The sequence below is a fragment of the Otolemur garnettii genome, unplaced genomic scaffold (assembly GCF_000181295.1).
Source record: "Otolemur garnettii isolate 467f Iridium unplaced genomic scaffold, OtoGar3 scaffold00002, whole genome shotgun sequence".
Lineage (NCBI taxonomy): Eukaryota > Metazoa > Chordata > Mammalia > Primates > Galagidae > Otolemur > Otolemur garnettii.
The window spans coordinates 4,917,257-4,941,667 of record NW_003852397.1 but is presented as its reverse complement, the minus strand read 5'-3'; the positions used below and the strand labels follow the sequence as shown (position 1 = coordinate 4,941,667).

At 38.2% G+C, this 24,411-nt stretch overlaps 1 protein-coding gene across 1 annotated transcript in view; it reads right to left on the bottom strand.

Moving 5' to 3' along the window:
* The window catches only part of AFG1L (AFG1 like ATPase), a 69,621-nt gene that overhangs the window by 45,009 nt on the left and 201 nt on the right, over window positions 1–24,411 (bottom strand). The gene's annotated exons all lie outside the window — the stretch shown is intronic.

The following is a 24,411-nucleotide window of genomic DNA, read 5'->3' as shown; positions in this document are numbered from 1 at the left end:
GGTCTTGCTCTTGCTTAGGCTGGTCTCAAACTCCCATCTCAGCCTCCTAGAGTGTTAGGATTACAGACATGAGCCACTGCGCCCAGCCTAAATACAATTATTTTAAAACTTAAGTACCAGGCAGAGCCTGTGATTCAGTGGGTAGGGCACTGACCCCATATACTGAGGGTGGTGGGTTTGAACCTAGCCCTGGCCAAACAACAACAATAAATAGCCAGGCACTGTGGTGGGTGCCTGTAGTCCCAGTTACTCCGGAGGCTGAGGCAAGAGAATCACCTAAGCCCAGGAGTTGGAGGTTGCTGTGAGCTGTTACGCCACGGCACTCTACCCAAGGGGATAAATTGAAGCTTTGACCTTTCAAAAAAAAAAACAAACAAACCCAAAAACTTAAGTACCTTAAATTTTTAATGTGTTAAAGTTACTTTTTTTTTTTTTTTGAGACAGTCTCACTATGTCGTCCTGGGTAGAGTGCTGTGGAGTGACAGCAAACTCAAACTCTCGGGCTTAAGCGATTCTCTTGCCTCAGACTCCCAAGTAGTTGAGACTATGGGCGCCTGCCATTAACGCCCGGCTATTTTTGGGTTGTAGTTGTCATTATTGTTTGGCAGCCTGGCCAGATTCAAACCCACCAGCTCTGGGGCATGTGGCCCTGTCTGATAGTCCTGATCTTTGCTGGTTGACAATATTCCAGATGTAGACAGTGTCTTTCATTTTGCACTGACATTGGGTCCAACCGACTACAAGTTAAGCATAAGGTATACGTTGCTTCATTCTATATAAAACTCATTTCCTTTATGAACATGGGTCTGGCTTCTTTTACTCAATGTTGTATTGGTGAGATTCATCTATATCAATGTGCATAGAAGTTACTTATTATTGTTGTTGTTCTCTGTTCTATTGCATGAAATACCACAATATATTATTCTACTGTTGATGAGTGCATTCGTCTGCTTGGCCTGCCATACAAAATATCACAGACTGTGTGGATTAAACAGATTTTTTTTTCTCATGGTTCTGGAGACTGGAAGTCTAAGATCAAGGTTGGGCTTCCAGTTAGGGCTCTCTTCCTGGCTTGCAGATGGCTGCCTTCTTTTTCCCTTTCTTATAAGAAAACACCAGTCCTATCAGATTACAGCTGTACCCTTATGATTTTATTCAACTTTTTTTTTTTTTTGAGACAGAATCTCACTATGTCACCCTGGGTAGAGTGCCGTGGCCTCACAGCTCACAGCAACCTCAAACTCTTGAGCTTAAGCGATTCTCTTGCCTCAACCTCCCAAATAGCTGGGACTACACGTGCCCACCACAACACCTGACTATTTATTGTTGTTGTAGTTGTCATTGTTGTTTAGCATGCCTGGGCAGGGTTTGAACCCACCAGCCATGGTGTATGTGGCCAGAGCCCTAAGCACTGAGCTATAGGTGCCAAGCCATGACTTAATTCAACTTTAACTACCTCCTTATAGGCCCTGTCTCCAAATACAGTTACATTGAGGGCGAGGGCTTCAACCTGTGAATTTGAGGGGGACGTAATTCAGTTCATAACACTGAGCATTTGTGTAGTATACTGTTTGGGGATACTGTGACTAGTGCTACTATGACAATTCCAGTTCAAGTCTTTGGTAAACTTATATATACATGTCCACTGGGGACATAGCCGGGGTAGAATTGCTCCTCATGGAGCATACCTATGTTCACCTTAGTAGATGCTGCCAGAAAGTTTTGCCAAAGTGATTGAATCAATTTATATTCTCACCAGTAATGTACAAAAAGTTCCACTTTCTCCACCTCTTTGCCAATATGTGGTATTTTCCATCTTTTCAATTGAGTGATTATGGTGGACATATTATAAATGATGTCAATGATGTCAAATTATTTTTAGACATGGGTGGGGCATCCCCCGAAAAAATATATAATTTAATCAACAAATTAGTTAATCCAGAAACAATTTCTGGATTAATCATAATAATGAAAATATAATAATGAAATATTATTATGACATATATACAATTTTAAAATCCATGCTTCAAAACACCTAAAACCTCTTGACTTTTCTCAGTAGGAAATTCCAAGAACACAACTTTATTGTAAACACTTCACATAGAACATCTTTAAGACAGGGCAGAGGCGGGTTGGCATTTACAATGGAGACAGCTAGAGTAGCAGCAGCAGTGAGTCTAGGACTCCAGGCCCTCTTGTTAGTTTTGCAGCAAGACCATTTAAAAAGATGGCAATATTACCTTCCACTACAAATCTGTGTTTAAAGATACAGCCATGCCTGCAAAGCTCTAAAGAAGAACAAGGATCAGCTGGTCTTTAAGAAATTAAGTATTTGGGACATCAGGCTTAAGGTGAGCAATAGGCCTATTCAGAAATAGCAATAGGCCTATTTTGTATACAAGTGTACAGAAAGTATGCAAGGATTTAGTTTATATAAAAATACAAAGAGTGATCTAAATTAAGCTCAAATTATAAACGTAATTGAAAGATATTCCAGCCTCGCCAGTAAAATTTGAGGACGTGGAGCCACCTGTTAGCCAATAGTAACTGTATGGAAAGACGGTGGCATGAAGACGGTGCTAAATTTAACATGATTTTTTTAAGTGTAGAAGAGGAGCTAAATTCAGAGTTTTCTTTTGTGGCTACAAGAATATAATGTCATGTACTATCAAAGAAAATGTCCCGTTCAGCTTTGTAAAGTTCCATTTTAACCAGAAAGAGGAGTATCTTGAGGATGGGTGACGAGCAGCCTCACATGGTGATTAGGAGAGAGTAAAGGAATTGGGGTCAGACACTATCCATTGTGTCCCCTTTTCCTATTCTGGAGACAGGCGGAGACTGAGTAGAAATAAATCATTTCAGTGACTTCCTTTAATTCCTGTGAAACAGCTCAACTCTGAGAAATTGCCCCATCAATACAATGCTACAATTAAAGTAAGCCTTCATGCAGATCAGATGCAAAAAGCAAAGTCTGCCCGGCCATCATCAAACACAGTAAGAGAATTAAAGTCATTTCTGATGAGGAAGCCGAGTCACTGTTTTCAATGGTTTTTTTCTAGGGGGTGATGTGGGGACAGGGTTGGGGACAAGTAAGCCTGTGTAAAACGTGGATTCCTTTTCTCTCATTCTGCAGTTCCCCATTTCATTGCCTCCCTCACCTTTTGTTAAGCTCGGAAACTGCAGCGGAGGGTAGGTTTCTATTTTCTTTGAGTAAGGCCACTGTGTCTTTAAGTCAGAAAAGCCCTGGAATCGGCCACTGTTTAGTTGCCAGGAAATTTGGCATCAACTCCTGCGGGAATCCTGTGAGTACAGTACCCTAGATTAAAAGGCTGAGGGCTTTGGGAGTATGAGAATCGTGATTTATTTTTCCATATTAAATTAGTAAACAGAGAAGAGAAGTAACCAGTCATTCCCATTTCGAAAAAAAGAATTCTATAGCTAAAATGAGGCATTCAACGTAAAACTCAGACTCAAAGAAATGGAACATGTCAAAAAAGACCTTATTATTGCTGGATCATTTGAAATTCTCAACAAAAATTCCAAAACACTTGGAGGTTTCTGGAAGAGGGTCACACATGAATTTAAATGGAAATTAATTTCTTCAAGAACCTCCCACTTCATTAGGATTGACTCAAGGGAACAGAATGCTACCCACACTTTGCTCCTTTATCCCCTTTCAAAAATCAACAGCTTGTTAAGGTATCAACAAGTAGAATAGGGTTGGCTTTCCTTAGACCCTCTCTCTCCATGTTCTCTATTCCAGAGAGCCAAAGTTGATTCGTCGGAGAAATTTCCCCTTCCTCTTAGAGTTCTTTGCCAAGCTTCCCTGGCAGTGAGCCTTCTCATTCTACTGATTGCTTGTGCATTCATGCTGTACGGCTCTTTGTCCTCATACCAAACATAATCTGGGGCTGGAGGCAGGTCTAAAATTAAGTTGGTTTATACTTGCCTTAATATAAAACAGACTTGGTTGCATTTCAAATCCTGTAGGTTTGTTTTACATAACGGAATCAGTTGTTAGAATGGATTTTGTCCTAGTATTTATCTTCTCAATCACTCAAAGGCTTAATTGACTGTTCAGAGATCCATTTCAATCTCTAAATTTCCCACCCTTCTCACTCTCCTGGAAGGTAACTTACCTGGTTCCATTAATCCTGACCTGTGTATAATGCAGAAAGTGGGATCTAGCACCTTTAGCTCTCAAATTCCAGACCTTCAACCCCCTCTTCTCAACCGCAAATGCCATATAAAATTTCTATCCAATCTATATCTTTTATTTTCCCCCCAAAATAAATTAGTGGCATAACATGCAGAATTACAACTTGATAGATCCCCAAATTTCCCTTTTTTACGAAATTTCAAAATGGCTATCATGATGGAAGATTTTTAAAAAACAGACTACAAAGATAAAGAAATGGAGAGTTAAAAAGCCTTAACCCCTTCTTCATTAGAAAAAGATGGTCACATCCACCTAGGAAGCAGAGGCTGGGGAGCTTTAAAATAATAGCTTCAAAAGATTCATAGCAAATAATTAAAGACCTAGGACTTTTGCTCCATCAGTTTTACTTACTCTGGAGATTGACCTTTAGTTATAACTGTGATTTATTTGACGATGACATAACAAGGAGACAACAATTCAAAGGAAACTTAAAAACGTTCTTCTGTATTGTTATATGTATAAATATACATATTATCTACTCATATACATATTATGGATATACACAGACATGACTTTTAGCATCCTGTATATATGAACAGCCTCCCGAGGCTCCCATAAATAGAATTTATAATTAAATTAACAATTCGCGAACCTGTTTCTTCTGTGTACACAGACAAAGCCTCATGGCCTAAGTGGTTCACTGTGGCAGCATCTTATACTAGCGGCTAGTCTTGTGCATAGATAGAGAAGCAGATGATAGAAACACAAGAACGTGAAGAATCAGAAGATCCAGAGCCAAGAAAGCTTATGACAAAAGAATTAGCTGAAGCCTTTCGTCTCACTGAAGCAGATTTGCTAAGCTGGGAGAGAAGGACCCTAACTCGGAGCGGTTTACAAAGGCTCACTGTGCAGTTAGTGAGAATATCAACTGCTACAAGGTCATTTATGATGAACAAAAGAAAAAGACTGAGCAAACAACCCCAGATACTTTTCTCAAGAAACGGACTTCAGTGGTAAGCTCCCCTCCTCCAGCCACAGAATCAAATCCTGATTCCCTAGCACTCCCTCCATCCTCCCCAGCCTACCGCCACCATCATCTTCTGATTAATGTCAACCTCCCTTCTTGCCTCAAAAATGTCCCTTCCAGTAAGACATTGATGCAACATTAGGTGAGTGTTAACCTCGAATATTTTTTTTTGAAATTTCTCCTACCTAAACTTTTTGTATGAGTTTGTTTTTATGTTCTATTTGTTTGAATTAAAAGGAAGAGCATAATTTCTGTAACTTTCTTACAGTACATGGTATTATTATAATTATTACAGCATTACACTGTATTATTATTACCACATAGGATCCACTATAGTATTGTTGCTATTCTTACCATATATGTGCAGTTCATCAGGGATGTAGTTACATACAAATCCAACCTAAAGACATTCTCAGGAATACGCCTCATGTATAACCTGCAGACTCGCCTGTATTATTTCCATTTATTTATATGTCACCGAGTAAAGCCATACAGTTCAGAACTTTGCCAATATGCTTAGCTTCATATGATTGGCCAGATCTCTTCTGGTCCCACCTAGCTTGCTGAAAAACAAATATTATGATATACTATTATCAAATTACTGTTCAATACAGGAACAGAAAATAAAAGATGTACTAAATTGATCGATAGAACCTGATAGCAAAGTTTGTACAAGATGAACTTTTGTTGCTGTATGACTTTGTAAGTGGTGTTTCAAATAGATGGTAAAATTAATTTTTTTTTTTTTTTTTTTTGCAGTTTTTGGCCAGGGCTGGGTTTGAACCCGCCACCTCCGGCATATGGGCCCAGGCCCTACTCCTTTAAGCCACAGGCGCTGCCCTGGTAAAATTAATTTTTAACCCAGTAGTCCTTGATTTAATGCAAGATTAATAAATATCTAGGTGTACATTTAAATTATGTCAAATAGGACAATTTTATAATTTCAATAGACATAAAAATGTAAAAAATAGCATACCCAATTATACTGTATGGGACATAAAATAGAAAGTTGTGGTTGTTTTGTTGTAGTTTAAAATATACAGCTATAAATTTGCAACAGGGCCTCATTCATTGATAATATGTCAGGAGGAATTTTTATGACAAAGATACTATTGTGTATTTACTTTTGAGAACCAACTGCATTTCCTCACCATTAGAGACCTCTCCTTTCTCAGGAAAGGATTTGAGCATAGATTCATTACCATTATTGATCCCTTACTTATCAAAACATATAGCAACATATAATGCTTCATTTTGATTTATTTTCCTTTCCCAAGTACTGAATGATATTAACATTCAAGAATGCTTCATTTTGAATTTAAGACATTTCAATCTGAATGATATTAACACTTTATATCTCATAGAGGTAGTTCTTCATGAAGAAAATAACAAAAAAAGCAACTAAAAATCATCAAAAAAAGTAAAATGTTACACTAAAAATCACTTAATGTAAAAAAAAGCAGTAAAGGAAGAACAGAGGAAAAAAAGACATGAAACATAAAGAAAACAAAAAGTCAAATAGCAGATGTAAATACTATATCAATAACCAAAAACTATATCAATAATAAATAATTTATGAAAGCATTAAACACTTCAATCACACAGCAAAGATTGTCAGACTGCATAAAAAGATAAGATCTCCTACAATTCCAGCCCTTGGGAGGTCAAGGTAGGAGGACTACTTGCACCCAGCAGTTCAAGACTAGCCTGGGCAACATACTAAGATGCTATCACTATAAAAGTATTTTAAAAAGCTAGCTGGGGGGCAGCACCTGTGGCTCAAAGGAGTAGGGTGCCAGCCCCATATACCAGAGGTGGTGGGTTCAAACCTGGCTCCGGTCAAAAACTGCAAAAAAAAAGCTAGCTAGGCATGGTGACCCTGTAGAAAATACTTTGAGAAAACAAAAATGAAGAAACAGTATAGCAAAATTAATGGGATACACTAACACAGTCCTTATAAGGAAAGTTATAGATATAAATGACCACATTAAAAAAAAGAAGTAAACTGTCAAACCACCAAACTAATTTCCCACCATAAGATTATACAGAGAAAACTAAACCTAAAAAACGAAAGAATAGAAATAATGATTAGCAGAAATTAATGAAATATGGACTATCCAGACAATACAGAAAGATAACAAATCAACGCTGGTTATTTGAAAAGGTCAACAAAATTAACAAAACTTTAGCTAGGCCTGTAATCCTAGCACTGTAAGAGGCCAAGGTGGGTGGATTGCTTGAGCTCACAGGTTTGAGATCAACCTGAGCCAGAGCAAGACCCTGTCTCTAAAAAACTAGCTGGATATTGTGGCAGGCACATGTAGTCCCAGCTACTTGGGAGTCTGAGGTAAAAGAATCGCTTGAACCCAAGAGCTGACGGTTGCTATGAGCTGTGAAGCCACGGTACTTGACCTGGGGTGACAAAATGAGACTCTGTCTCTAAAAAACAAAACAAAATGAAACAAACAAAAAAAAACTTTAACTAGATGGACCAAGAAAACTCTAAAATGATTAAAATCAGGGATGAAAGAGGGGACGTAACTATAAACTTTATACAAATAAAAACAATTACAAAAGAATATTATGAACAGCAATATACTAACACATTAGGTAACCTAGATGTAATGGACAAATTCCTAGAAAGTTACAAACTACTGAAACTGACAGGTCAGAGGGAAAAAATAAAAAGAAAAATTAGAAAATACTTTGAGAAAACAAAAACATAATATACTATGCAGAATGTATGGAACACACTAATAAGGGAAACTAAATAGAAGAAAAAGAAAACTAAGCAGAAGAGAAGGGAACATTTCCAAACTCACTCCATGAGGCCAGCATGACCCTATTAGCAAAACCAAAGACTTCCAGAAAAGAAAACTATTAAAAAATATCTCTTATGAATATAAATGTAAAAATCCTCAACAAAATACTAGCAAGCCAAATCCAGCAATATGCAAAAAGGATTATATTTCATGGCCAAGTGGTATTCATTCCAGAAATGCAAAGTTGGTTTAAAATATGAAAATCAGTGAACAAAACACACTACATCAATAGAACAATGGATAAAAACCACATCATCACCTCAATAGAGACAGAACATGCATTTGACAAAATCTAACACTCTTTCATGATAAAAACACTCAACAAACTAGAAATAGAAGGAAATGTCCTTAACCTGATAAAAGGCACCTATTAGAAAAAATCCAGAGATAACATCATCATTAATGATGGAGAACTGAAGTCTTTCCATCTAAGATCACAAATAAGACAAAAATGTCCACTTGCCTCACTTCTAGTACAACTGCACTGGATGTTGTAGACAGGGAAATTAGGCAAGAAAAGTAAATTAAAAGCCTCAAGATTGGAAAGAAAGAAGCAAATCATATTTTCAGATGACATCATTTTTTTCTTTCTTTTTGAGGCAAAGCCTAACTCTTTTGGTCTGGGTGGAGTGCAGTGGTATCATCACAGCTCACTGCAACCTCAGACTCCTGAGCTCAAGTGATTCTCCTGACTCAGCCTCCAAGTAGCTGGGACTACAGGGTGTGCCACTACACACAGCTAATTTTTCTATTTTTAATAGAGTCAGGGTCTCACTCTTGCCCAGGCTGATCTTGAACTCCTAACTCAAGCAATTGTCCCACCTCAGCCTCCCATAGGAGGATTATAGTCATGAGCCACCCCCCAGCCAGACGTTATCTTGTATTTAGAAAATCCTTAGAAATCAATTAAGAAACTAATAAACAAATTCAGCAAGGTTGCAAGTTACAAGATTAATATGCAATAATGAATTGCTACATAGTAGGAATGAAGAAACCAAAAGTGAAATTAAGAAAACAATTCCATTTACACTAGCATCAAAAAAATAATAAAACAACTTATGAATAAATTTAACAAAAGAATTATAAAGCTTATACATTGAAAAAAATTAAAGAAGATCAAAAACATTAAAGAAGACCAAAATAAATGGAAAGACATTTGTTATGGGTTGAATTGTGTCCTCCTCAAATACATAATATATGTTGTCCTCCTAACCCCTGGTATTGTGAATGTGACCTTATTTTGAAGTAGGGTATTTGCATTGTAATCAATTTAAGATGAGGTCATACTAGTTTAGAATGATCTCCAATCCAATGACCCGGGTCCTCATATAAAGACAAAGTTTAGACACAGAGACACAGAGAACATTATGTGATGACATAGGCAGAGATTAGAGTGATGTATCTATAAGCCAAGGAATGCCAAGAATTGCCTGGAAAATAGGAAAGAGGCATGGGACAGATTCTCCTTCAGAATGCCCAGAAGGAACCAACCTGCCACCACCTTGGTTTCAGACTTTAAGCCTTGAAAATAATGAGAAAACAAATTTGTTCTAAGCCACTGGTTTGTGATGCTTTGTTATGATGACCCTAGGAAACAAATACAAGATCTGACGGACATGGATTGAAGACTTAATGTTGTCACGATGGCAAGATTCCCCAAAAGATTTACAGGCTCAACACAATCCCTATCAAAATTTCATCTTGCTTCTTAGCAGAAATTAACAAGCTAATCCTAAAATTCATATGGAAATTAAAACAACTCAGAATAGTTAAATAAGTTGGGGGGGGGTGCAGAACAAAGTTGGAAGGCTCGTACTTCCTCACCTCAAAACATATTATAAGATAAGTGGTAAAGATACAATAATCAAAACAGTGTAGCACTGGCATAAAGATAAATACATCAGTGGAACATAACTGAGAGTCCAGAAATAAATCCTCACATGTATAGTTGATTGATTTTCCAACAAGGGCGTCAATATCATTAGATGAAGGAGGGACAATGATCTCAACAAATGATGCTTGGATGACTCCATATCCACATGCAAAAGAACCAAGTTGGATGCCTGCCTCACACCATATACAAAGATTAACTCAGAATGAATAAAATTCTTAGATGTAACCACTAAAACTATAAAACTCTAAGAGGAAAACATAGGCATACGTTTTTGCCACCTTGGATTTGGCAATAGTTTCTTAAATATAATGCCAAAAGCCCAAGCAAAAATAGACTGGATGTCATCAAAATAAAAAGCTTTTGTGCTTTAAAGGACAACATAAAAAATTACTTCGTGTTCTCATGAAGGGGAAAGCCATAAAAATAAAAAAAAATTTAAAACCCTCAGAATATGAGAATATTTTTACAATTCAGATACCTGACAGACTTATATTTAGAATACATTAATATAAAGACTAACTAAAATTCAGTAATAAAAAAACAAATGGGCTCAGCACCTGTGGCTCAAGTGGCTAAGGCGCCAGCCATGTACACCCAAGGTGGGGGGTTCGAATCCAGCCCGGGACCGCCAAACAACAATGACGGCTGCAACCAAAAAATAGCCGGGCGTTGTGGCGGGCGCCTGTGGTCCCAGCTACTTGGGAGGCGGAGGCAGGAGACTCACTTGAGCCCAGGAGTTAGAGGTTGCTGTGAGCTGAAATGCCACGGCACTCTACCCAGGGGGACAGCTTGAGGCTCCTGTCTCAAAAAAAAAAAAAAAAAGAAAACAAATAACCCAATAAAAAATGTGGGCAAAGTATCTGAATAGACCTTTCTTCTAAGATATAGGAATAGTCAATGAGCACAAGAAAAGACGGTCAGCAGCATCAGCTATCAGGAATATGCAAACCAAAACCACAATGAGATACCATTTCACACCCACTGGGATGGTGTTTGAGTTGAATTGTATCCCCACAGCTCCTAAGAATATGCAAGAAGATAACCCTACTTCAAATGCGACCTTATTTGGAAATAGGGTCATTGCAGATGTAATTAGTTAAGTGGATGGGCCTTTAAATCAATATGACTAGTGTCCTTATAAAAAGAAAATAAAGACACACAGGAGACTGGCCATGTGACAACAGTGGCAAAGACTGAAGTGATGCTTTCACAAGCCGTGAAACACTGAGTTTTGACAGCAAATAACAAGTTAGAGGGATGGATTCCCGCTAAGGAGTATGAGCCTGCCAACTCCTTCATTTTGGACTTCTGGCCTCCAGAACTATGAAACAATGAATTTCTGTTATTTTAAGCCTCTTAGTTTGCGATACTTTGTTACAGCAGCCCTAGGAAATTAACACCAATAAAAAAAGATGGATAATAACAAGAATGACACAGATGTGGAGATACCGGAATCCCCATTCACTACTAATGGAAAAATAAAATTGTATAGCTGCTTTGGAAAACAGTATGGCAGTTCCTCAAAAGGCTAAACATAGAATTACCACATGACCTAGCAATTCCACTCCTCGGTAAATGTAAGAGAAATGAAAGTCTTAGTCCACACGAAACCTGTACATAAACGTTCACAGCAGTGCTAGTCACAGTAGCCAGCCTAAAAGTCAGTTAACTGATGCATGAATAAATAAAAAGTATATATCTATATGATAGATTATTTTGGAATAAAAGGGAACAAAATGCTGATACACGTTATAATGTAGATGAATCTTAAAAACAAGCTGAGTAAAAGAAAGCAATCACAAAGGATCACATCTTACATGATTCCATTTGTGTGAAATATCATTATAGGCACATCTACAAAGACTGAAAATACACGTGGTTGCCTGAGCTGGTGGGAGTCGGGGTAGAGGACACAGGATGTAGGGGGTGAGAGCAGAAAAACATAGGGTTCTTTGGGGAGTAAAAATATGTTTTAAAATCAACTGTGGTAATTGTTACACAATTCTGTGACGTACCAAAAATCACGGAATTGTTTTTTAAGTGGTCTTTATCACTTGATGTATTATATAGTTTTAAATGGGTGAACTGTAAGGCATGGGAGCTATATATTGATGATGCTGGAAAAATAATTTTCAAAAATAAGAATAATATCTTTACCACATCTAACAAAGTTAACAATAATTCTTCCAGGTCACGAAGTATCCAGTACTGTTTGAATTCCTCAGATAGTCCCACGGTTTTGTTTTTGTTCTTACAGTCCATTTGATTCAGGATCCACATTAGGTCCATACGCTGCAATTGCCTGATAAATCTCCTTCAACTATAGGTTCCCTCTCCATCTCTCTTTTTTTTTTCTTATTTATTTGTTGAAGTAGCAATTCATTTATGTCATTCAAAAAATCAGCAGCTTACATTTTGTTGAATGTTCTCCTGGGATGTTATTTAACATGTTCCACTGTGTCTATATTTCCTGCACATTTATAAAATTCAGGTTCTATTTTTGTAGCAATTATTATAGAATTCATGATTATTAACTAGCTCTATTAATTTATGAGGATTTCGCAAAATAGTGATATTCTGTTTCTACTCTAAATCTCTCATCCTTATTTTGATCCCTACCTAAAAAAAAAATTCTATAAAGAGAATCTTCCCCTCTTCAACTACTATGTTATTCTAAGGATGAGCTCTTTTAAACAGGTAGGAAAAACACTTGATTATTTACCAGTTTTTCAGAATAATGGTTAAAGACTTCTATTTCTGGTCATGATAGAGAAACAGGGCCCAGGCTGCCCTCCTGCCTTCAACTAGAAGTAGTCTAAAATGTATGAAATAATGGTTTTTAGACATTAGGTAACAAAGAACACAGGACAGCGATGCCCAGGGGAGGGAAGCAAATTAGTCGAGCCTGATGAGTTTCCAGGCTTCAGGAGGGGGAAAGCAAACAGAGCCACATGGTCTCTGTGAATTGAGAAACCAGTCAGCATTTAGGGGAGGCCAGAGCAGCTAGAATTTCTAAGGTAGAGTACTGAATAGAGGATAGGGGTAATCTGGAGGGTTCCCCTGAAGCTTCAGCTGAGTACTGATCTGTGGGGGATTAGAAGAAACTACTTGAAACTTGGGGTGGGGGGTGGGAAGGGACAGGGCACAATCCACTAGAATCACAAAGCATTACCCATAAATGGTCAGGAATAGTCCATGTTCCTTCCAGTCAGAGCAGAAAGTTCTAATACATGAGGTATCTGGTAGGTTTCTCACAAGGGTATTGCTTCAGGAATAATTAGCCCTAGAATAAAGATACACTGGTCCCAGTTACCAAAGCCCAGCTTCAGAAAGATAAAATTGTTTCCAAGTAACTTAACTGTGTCCCAGAACAAAAACCCTAAAATAGTTAAAGGAATAAAAGAAAAAACTCTAGCACCCAACAATATAAAATTCATAATATCTGAACTCCAATAAAAAAATACAAACAGAAAAAGCAGGAAAATATAACTCATATGGATGATAAAAATAAATCAATAGAAACAGGCTGAGAAATGACATAGATGACAGAACTAGTGGACAAACACATTAAAGCAGTGATATAGAGACACCTCACATGCTCAGGAAGGTAGAGGGAGGAACACACGTGAGAACAGACAATAAACCCTGCAGGACGTGGTGGGCCACACACCCGGAGTCCCATCCCAGTTACCTGCAAGGCTGAGGCAGGAGGATCACCTGAGCCTGGGAGTTCAAGACCAGCCTGGGTGACAAAGAAAGACCCTGCCTCTTAAAATAAAAAGGGGAAGAGCCCGGGTGTGGTGGCTCATACTCATAATCCTAGCACTTTGGGAGGCCAAAGCAGGAGGATTGTTTGAGGCCAGAATTTTGAGACCAGTCTGGCCAACAAAGTGAGACCCTATTTCTAAAAAAAAAAAAAAAATTTAACAAGGCGTGGTGGTACATACCTATAGTTCTAGCTATGGATAAGGCTGACGTGGGAGGATCTCTTGAGCCCCAGAGTTCGAGGCTTCAGTAAACAATGGTCACGAGACTGCACTCCAGCCTGGGTGACAAAGCAAGACCCTGACTGCCTCACCTCTCCCGAAAAAAGCCAAGAAAGAAACCAAAGTTAAGCTTTCAGAAAGAAAAGCTCCATGTCTAAGATGAACAATACACTGGATTATAATAAATAACAGATTAGACACCGCAAAAAAAACTATCCAAAATGAAACCAGGAAGAAAAAAGATAGAAAATGAATACAGTATCAGTGAACTGTGGGGCAACACAAAAAGGTCTTATATAGGTGTAACTAGAATCCCAGAAATTAGAGAGAAGGGGAGGGAGAGGGAACAAATGTGAAAAAATAAGAGGAAAAAATTCTCCATATTAGATGAAAACAATAAACCTTCAAATTTAAGAAGCCTGACAAACTGCAAGCAAAAGAAACATGAGAAAATCACACAATAGCACAATTGCTTAAAACAAAGGGAAAATTTCAGAAGCAGCCACTGACAAAACTTATGTCCATTGCTAGTAATCCCAGGTCTTTGAGAGGCTAAGGTGGGAGGATCATTTGAGGCCAGGAATTGGAGGCTGCAGTGAGCTATGATTGTGCCATTGTAGTCCAGGCTTAAAGACAGCCTTTCCTCCCTCACAAAAAGATTTATGTTCTTATGTAGAGAACAACAAATAATGACAGTAGATGTCTTATCAGAAACAATGCAAGACAGAAGATAATCAAGCAACATTATTTGAGGGAGGGAGAGAGGGAGGATGGACTTGTCAACCTAGAATTCTCTAGCCAGCAAAACTCTTCCAGAAATAAAACCAAAGCAAAACAAATACTTTTTGAGACATAAAATTGGAGAGAATTCATCACTCGCAGAATACCACTAAAATAAGTGTTAAAGTCCGTCAGGAAAAAGAAAAATGGTATCAGATGGAAATTTCATTGTATACAACAGAATGAAAAGTACAAAGAAATCATAAACATGTCAGTAAATATAAGACTTTTTCTTATTTTAAAAATCTCTTTAGGGCAGTGCCTGTGGCTCAAGGAGTAGGGCACCGGCCCCATATACCGGAGGTGGCGGGTTCAAATCTGGCCCTGGCAAAAAACTGCAACAACAACAACAACAACAAAAAAATCTCTTTAAAGATTATTGACTATTTAAGCATAAATAATGGCAATATATTATGGGGCTTATAACAAAATAATAAATGTAATAACATTACACAATAAGATAAATAATTACATAATAAAATGATGTTATGAAAAATGACAGAACAAAGGCCAGGAAAGCACGAAGTATACTAGTAATGGCTTTTGTATTATATGTCAAGCAGTGTAATATTACTTGAAAGCAAACTATGATAAGTTAAAAATACTTACCTAAAGTAACTACTAGAAGGAAAAAAATCAAGGAGGACTAGCTTATAAGAGGTAAAGTAGAATCTTAAAAATAATTAATACAAAGTCAGAAAAACAGAAAAATGAGATTGAACAGATGGGACAATAGAAAACAAATAGCAAACCACAGTGATCAGCGTTGATAACATGCAAAGTAAAAGAAGGTAGGCACAAAAGACGACATCGCGTATGTCTACACACAGTCATGCATCACTTAACAATGAGGATATTTTCTTTCTTTCTTTCTTTCTTTTTTCTTTTTGGAGACAGAGTCTCACTGTGTCACCCTCAGTATAGTGCCATGGCACCACAGCCTCAAACTCTTGGGCTTAAGAGATTTTCTTGCCTCAGCCTCCCAAGTAGCTGGGTCTACAGGCACCTGCCACATGCCTGACTATTTTTAGAGACAAGGTCTTATTCTGGCTCAGGCTAGTCTTGAACCTGTGAGCTCAGACAATCCACCCACCTCCATCTCCCAGAGTGCTAGGATTACAGGTGTGAGCAACCATGTCTGGCCACAGTGAGGATATTTCCAGAGAGATGTGGCACTAGGTGATTTTGTCACTATACAAACATCATAGAGTATGCTTACACAAACCTAGATAGTAGGCTACATAGTATAGCCTATTACTTCCAGGCTCAAAATTGTATAGTATGTTACTGTACCAAGTACTAGAGGTATGTGTGACACAATGGTAAGTATTTGTGTATCTAAATATATTCAAATATAGAAAAGTTACAGTAAAAATACAGTATGAGGCTGGGCACAATGGCTCACACCTGTGAACACTCTGGGAGGCTGAGGTAGGAGGACTTCTTGAGTTCAGGAGTTCAAGAGCAGCCTGGGCAAGAGCAAGACCTTGTCTCTACTGAAAATAGACAACTTAGCCGGGTGTGGTGGTGCATGCTTGTAGTCCCACCTACTTAGAAAGCTGAGGCACATGGATTGCTTGAATCCAGGAGCTTGAGGTTGCTGTGAGCTAGGGTGATGCCATGGCACTCAGGTCTGGGCAATAGAGAGAGACTCTGTCTCAATTAAAAAAAAAAATTCAGTATTATAATCTTATGCGACCACTGTCATATATGTGGTCCATCAGTGACCAAAATGTCATTAGGCAGAACATGGCTGTATTACATCTTACACAATTCCATTTATATGAAATATTAAAAAGTAGGTGAAATCCACAGAGCTAGGAAGTAGAGTATGAGGAGCGGGGAGATGGGAGGAATAGGAGCTGACTGCTAAGGGTATGGGCTGCTTTCTGAGTAACGAAATGTTCTCAAATTAGATCATGGTGATGGTTACGTGACTTGAATATGCTAGAAAACCAGTGAGTTGTACACTTTAAAGATGTTATATGAATTATAACTCAATAAATTTTCTCTAAAAAGTAAAAAAAAAAAAAAGGAAACAAATAGCAAGATGATACATTTAAACCTGACCACATCAATAATCATATTAAGTATAAGTGGTTTAAATACCCCCAATTAAAAGAGACTGTCAGATTAAAAGAACCCACATATAGCATGTTGACAAGAAACTCATTTTAAATATAAAGACAAACATAGTTTGAAAGTAACAAGATGAGAAAAGATATACCATAACAAATGCTAATTTAAAAAAAGCTGAAGTGGCCAAATTAATGTTAAGCATACTAGATTTCAGAGCAAGGAATATACCCAGGAATAATGAATTTCTCTTCACAATGATGAAGGAGTCAATCCATCAAAAGCACATATCAGTCCTAAAAATATATATGCCCAATAATAGAGCTTCAAAGTATATGAAAAAAATAGAGCTGTAAGAAGAAACAGACAAGTTCATAATAATGTTGGAAATTCAGCATATCTCTCAATAGCTGATAGGAGAAGTAGACAAAAATTCAGTCAGTATATAGGAGACTTGAACAATATTGTCAACCAGCTTGATCCAATGGCATGTAAAGCACACTCTACCAACAACAGCAGAATACATACCAAAGTGCACAAGGAACTTGTTCCAAGAAACATTATATTCTGGGGCATACAAAGAAACTCAAGAAATTTTAAATGACTCAAAGCATACAACATTATGGTTCTCTACAATAATGAATTAAATTTGGGAATCAGTAGCAGAAATATATATAGAAATATCATCAAATGTTTGGAAACTAAACAACACAGTATGAACAACCCATAGGCCAAAAAATAAATCACAAGAGAAAACACGATACATTAAAATGTGTGAGATGCAGGGCAGTGGTGCCTATGGCTGTGAGTGGGGTGCCGGCCCCATATGCCAAGGGTGACAGGTTCAGACCTGGCCCTGGCCAAACTGCAACAAAAAAATAGCCGGGCGTTGCGGCAGGCACCTGTAGTCCCAGCTACTCAGGAGGCTGAGACAAGAGAATCACCTAAGCCCAGGAGTTGGAGGTTGCTGTGAGCTGTGATGCCATGGCACTCAACCAAGGGCAATAAAGTGAAACTCCATCTCTTAAAAAAAGTAAATAAATAAATAATAAATGTGTGAGATGCAGTCAAAGTGGTACTTACAGGAAAATTTATAGCTTTAAAATGCTTATGTGAGAGCAGAAAAGTTTAAGATCAAGGACTTCAGCATCTTTCTTAAAAAGAAAAGCAAATTAAATCCAAACTAAGCAGAAGAAAGGAAATAATAAAGAGAAATTTAGAAATTAATGGAATCAAAAATGGAAAGCAATAGAGAAAATCAATAAAAGCAGTTTCTTTGGGACAACAGACTTAAAACTCTAGTAAGCATGATTAGAAAAAAAAATAGAGAAGGCTATATTTTTTAAAAGCTTTTTTTAATGAAAAATTTTACATATATACACATGTGACGAGAACAGTGCTATAATAAACCCATTGTAACAATTACCCACCCAATACTTAACATGGCCAATCTTGTTACAGCAATAGTTTCCATCAATTCTCCTACCCTGGATTATTTTTTTTTTATTTTTTTTTTTTTTTTTTTTGAGACAGAGCCTCAAGCTGTCCCCCTGGGTAGAGTGCCATGGCATTACAGCTCACAGCAACCTCCAACTCCTGGGCTCAAGCGAGTCTCCTGCCTCCGCCTCCCAAGTAGCTGGGACCACAGGCGCCCGCCACAACGCCCGCTATTTTTTGGTTGCAGCCGTCATTGTTGTTTGGCGGGTCCGGGCTGGGGATTCGAACCTGCCACCTTAGGTGTACGTGGCTGGCGCCTTAGCAGGTTGAGCTATAGGCGCCGAGCCGGCCCTGGATTATTTTGAAGGAAATCTGACATTGTATTATTTCATTTGTACATATTTCATTTTATGGTTATCTCTTAAGTAAACTAACCTATATTATATGTTCTTCGGTGCTGTGATGCTAAGAAGGAGTAAAACATAATATATAAACATCAAAAATATCCTAATTATCTTCATTTCTGCCCCAGACTAAAGGATTGGACAAATCAACAGTTAAAACCTCAAAGAGGTAGATAGTTTCTTGTTGCCAGAGACAGGAATTTTGTCTTTTGCTCTGTGAGGAACAGACGTCAAGAAGGTCTAGGTAGCTAATAGTGTTATTGAAGGACAGGAAACTGACATGTGATTCACACCAATCCTCATTAACATTAAAGTAGTGCCCAAAGTTTGCACTTGTAATTGTACCTGGCAAGCTGGCGGGTACATAGCCAAAGTCTCCAAAACAATCAGGACTTACCATGAGCGTATAAACCCATCTGCCCAAGAATGACAAAGGATATTTATCCTGATCAAATGCTACCTTTATCAGTTACAGAGCCCTCAAAGGCCAGAAAAAAACTTCAAACTTCAACTGGGACTATGCCATACTGTTTTCTGTTTTGTGTAACTGTTTCCATACGGATATATTTCTTTATCTTTTACTGCTAAATATATCTTATATTCTTAAATTGTGTGGTATTTTCCCATCAGTACCATCACTACTCCACTGTGACACCACACAAACTAGTGTCATAGTAGGAATAATATTAATATCGTAAACTCTAAAAGACACATGAGAGAATTCAGAGTGCTAAAAGGGAAAGAGTATAGCTGGCCCACATTTAGCATAAGACCATAAAAACGTTTTTGTGGGCTGGGCACCAGTAGCTCGGCAGCTAAGGTGCCAGCCACATACATGGGAGCTGGTGGGTTTGAACCCAGCCCGGCCCGCCAAACAACAATGACAGCTACAATGAAAAAATAACCAGGTGCCTGTAGTCCCAGCTACTTGGGAGGCTGAGGCAAGAAAATCACTGGAGCCCAAGAGTTGGAGATTGCTGTGCTCTACTGAGCAACATAGTGAAACTCTGTCTCAAAAAAAAAAAAAAAGTTTTTATAGGCAATGAGAGTTAAATTGTTTCCATGGAATATGCACAGAGACTCAGGGCAGTCTAGTACAAGATATTGAAACAAATTAACAATCTAAAAGGAAAAGGGCCAGACTTAAAATTTTCAAGTTGCTTCTCTTGGCAGATGTTTCAATAGTTCTTCAGTAGGAATTGAACAGGGAAATGCCTGGGCTGGTTACCTAACTGATAAGAAAAACTAAGACTGAAACAGCAAATTCCAATGTCTAGGATAGAAACACCTGAGACAGCAATGATGAGGGATGGGGGGATGTCCCAAGATGTCCTAGACATCCTGCTGAACCAGAATGTAGCATTCATCTAGGCAGAAGCTAGATGTCTGCCAAAGTTTTAGGTGTGGGAAGATGGGACAACTGACCTGAGAAATGTTTTTAATTTTTATTGATCTGGGCTCGGCGCCTGTGGCTCAAGTGGCTAAGGCGCCAGCCACATACACCTAAGGTGGCAGGTTCGAATCCAGCCCGGGCCGCCAAACAACAATGACGGCTGCAACCAAAAAAAATAGCCGGGCATTGTGGCGGGCGCTTGTGGTCCCAGCTACTTGGGAGGCTGAGGCAAGAGACTCGCTTGAGCCCAGGAGTTGGAGGTTGCTGTGAGCTGTGGTGCCACGGCACTCTACCCAGGGGGATAGCTTGAGGCTCTGTCTCAAAAAAAAAAATTTTTTTTTTCATTGATCTGGTTCTCTCTGTTGAGGGCAGGGGGACATTTGTTAGTAATGTCAGAGGCAAGACACGTGAAGGTTTTAACTGGGGGGAGCTATGTTTAATGTATATAAGTTCTAGTCTTAGTTTTACAGACCTTTCTTCTAACTGTTGTATTTTTTGTTTTAATGATGTTCAAAGATTTATTCTCCAGAATGACTTTCTATTTGGAATAGATGTTTCCCAAGTGGAAAACTAAGAATGCTTAAGACATGAAATATCCATTAGTAAAAGTATTTAAAAAGAAACTTTTTATTGAAATCTGTTCAAAAGACAGATCAATAGCTAAAAATATGTGACTATTTGGGCTGTGTCTAAAAAGTTGTAAATTCTATTTTTCACCACTTTTAGGATGATCCATAATCCCCATATACATGAAACTAAAATGGTCTTGAGACAATTTAATTGAAGTATTAAACACCTGCACCACGTGCTTTGGAGGCCATTTTGCTGGAGTGGTGGAGGCTTCAGTGGACAGGAGCCAACTGAAACAAAGGGAGGAAGCCTGGTCTCCATAAGACTGAAGGCTGGCGAATGCGCCCTGTTGGGAGAAGCACTCCTCCTTCAGTCTCTCCTTGCTGAATATGCCAAGAATGCAAGGTCTGGGCCACTTCTCAAAGTCATGTTTGTAGTGAGCAACCCTGAAAGATGAGACAACGTCTCTCTTGACACAAAAAGCAGACTTGCTTCCTTCTCCCTGTGAAATAGTAGTAGATTCTGCAAGCTCAGAGTTCCTCTGCTACAACACAATGCACGCCTCTGCAGGAATCATCTGGGCCCTCAGCAAAACTCCCCTCCACGCCCTGGGACTAAGGAGCAAGAAGGGAAGTGGCACCATATGCTAAGGCTCGTGCTGCTGTTAGCACCAAACCCTTTTTCTCTGACCCAGATCTCTAGTGTCTCGTGCCAGGATCCATGAAATAATAAGACATCTATGAGCTTATAAATAAAATAAAATCCCAGGTTCAGTCCCTGCTCCCACCCTTTTTAGTTCAGTTTAAAACCTTCCCTTTAAGGCCCTGTGCTGGGGGTGTCTGTGTGTTAGTATGGCAGAGATGTGGCATCTGAATAGACACCCTCACCTCAAACACATCCTTCAACAAACTTAGGGAAAAAAAGAATCCATACTTCTCAGCTCCAGAGTGAAAAAGAGAGAGCACAGGTAAGACCAAAGTAACCCTAACTCCTCTCCCCAGGAAACCAGTAACCCTTCCCCAAAGTGACGGTAAAATGTCCTGGGGGCAATGTATGGCCCCTCAGCAGCAGTGTTGCCAGTTTAAAAAGCCAGGCTCATGGCTTATATAAAACGATAACCCCTGACGCCATCAGCCCCCAAGCAGAGAGCTAAGCTGAAGCAGTTCAATTCTCCTGAAGCATAAAATGGGGCCACCTTGACAAACACTGGGCAGTTCAAAGTAAGTAACCAGTCCAAGATCCCATCCTGATGCAACCAGGAGGCCCAGTGCTGGGCTGATCTGTCTGGATTTTGACGTACCAAATTCCACACATGGGATATATTGAGCCCTATCCACCAAGCAACCAAGAAGAAACTAAATGTGCTCATTTCTGTGGTGATCCTATTAACACATTTAGCACAGAATGAAAAACTGGAAAAACATGGGGTGTTTTAACCTCGTTAAAGTTCAGGTATTTGCACTCAATTCTCTGTTTTGTAACTTGCTAAATTTAAATCATCTGAGTTTGTGGTATGTGATATTAAAAACTTCTTGAGTAAACCAAAAATATCTGGAATTTATTTGTAAAGGTACTCGAGGACTTCCAAATTTAATGTCATATAAAATGACAACTGAAACAGATCACAAATGAACATGCAGCGTCTTGTGTGGATTCGTCCTTGCGGCATCCATACAATGTCAGGCATTATATAACTTGCTCCATGCCTACCTTTTGGGTAGTTTCTTAAATCTCTGGTAATTCTTAATATTATTTAGATTGTGGTTTTTGGACCCTTTAATTTACCTTTGGAAAATTAAACTAATAAAATGCTAAGTTACTGAATATTTTTACTTAGGTGAAGATCATATAAGGGATTCGACTTATGTGAAATCCTGAGATAGTGCTCAGTGTTCCCCCAGAGGGAAGCTAGAATTTTGTTTTTCTTTTCAGGCAGTTGAGACTCCCGGGAAATTGCCACGAGAGAAGTCTGGACTTGCATATTCAGGAACCAATTCCAGATGTCTGACCGGAGGGTAATAAGGAGAAACACGTTTTAACAGGGCACTATATAGCATAATACTTCAAAGTCTGTTTTGGAGGAAAGTTAACGTTTTTGCACGCGAGTAAAATAAAAGGAATCCTAATTAAATCAAATATTAACATGACCTTAGGAGATTCCTTTTACTTTGTCATGGAGAGGTTCTACCCAAGGGCTCATGGGAAACAGCACAGTACATGTCCCCAGCATCTGTCTTGGCATCTAATACAGTTTTCACACTTCTGAGATGCCTGTAGCTCCTAATTCCCCTCAGGGATACACACTGTGTTTATCTGCCCCCTCCTCCATCCAGGTGTGCCCTTGGGCTCTCTATTCTTGGACATCTCTATTCCTGGGCTCTGATCAAGCTCTTGTGATGTTAAATTCAAGAACAAATTTATCTTGGATTAAATTTATATATTTTTAAGCATTTTGTGGCATTCTTTGTAGATTCTAGTTTTCTGGACTCTGGGACATTGTCAGAATCTGTTTTCGTCCTAAACCTGTTTCCAGATGAATTCCTCAGTTAGAACTGCATTGCTGTCCTCAGGAAGAGGAAGGAATAATACAGGGTAGGTCAGAGAGAGAGGCTGGCTATCTATGCTCCTAGCAAAAGCAGCCTTTATACCTGCAGTAAAGTCAGAGAATCCTTTTGGCACTATGATACAAATTCCATGTTTATAATAGAATCTGAGTACCATCTTTATTTAAGAAATTTCCCACTAAAAAATGTTTAATTCTTCCATAAGGGGAGGTATACTTTGTGGAAAAACAGGGAATAAGAACTATCTCCTTTAATAAAGAATAAAGAGAATAATAAATTAATTTATTGGTACCACACATCTGGAATATCAAGAAATAGACAGCAGAGAAATGCTACAAATATCAGAAAAATAACATAACCAATAGACACAAGCAGAAAAGAAACAGAAAGGAAAAAGTTCAAGTTTAGGCAGACAAAGTACTGTAAGAATTTTTTTTTTAATTAGAAAGTAATTTAAAGACAAAGTACTTAAAGATAGATGAAGAACCTTCAGTAATAATCATCAGAATATGAATAATAAACTAAAATAGTCCCCTCAGTACACTGTAAAGCATGCAATTTTAATTATGTGATTTTTCTAGCTAATTTCTGCTTCAAAAACAGTAAAGTACTTCTGCTTACAAGGTGGCAGAGACAAGAACTTTTTTCGACCTCTCATATGCACATTGTCATCAAAATTTAAATTACCAGAAACATGCCTTTTAGTTAAATTACAATTAGCTCTTCGACAGATCTACTTACTGAGAACCCACTATGCGCCAGCCAGTGTTGGCGTATACTAAATGACGGTTTGCTTTTGTAAAGCACTTTTCCCTTTTCAGGTTCTCACAAAGGACACTGTAAAACAAACTCTATCTATTCTACAGAATTAACTGCACACGCTGAATATATCTATTATTATAAATTGCTCCTACTCAGGAGAATCTCATCTTTTAAAAGACAAAAAAAAAAAAATCCAGTTGTAGTTATGTACATGTATTTAACATCAGTTATGTATGTAAGTCAATCAACAGGGATAAATATAGATTGTCCGAAAGAATAAAACAACAGTTTTTGAAGAATGAAAATGGCACACTTGTCAGAAGATGTCCACAAATAATTAATTACATTAGCACAGTAAAGATACTCTCTTAATAGTAGAGTCTCTTACGAGAAGATACTCATTACATTCTAACCATCTGTTATCATTCCTCCTCCAAAACTAATTAGGGTTTCATCCAGTCACAGCTTAGAAATGATCCAAATATGAATGATTAAACACAGTTTAAAGAAGTTAACACGATAACATTTTGGAGTTTA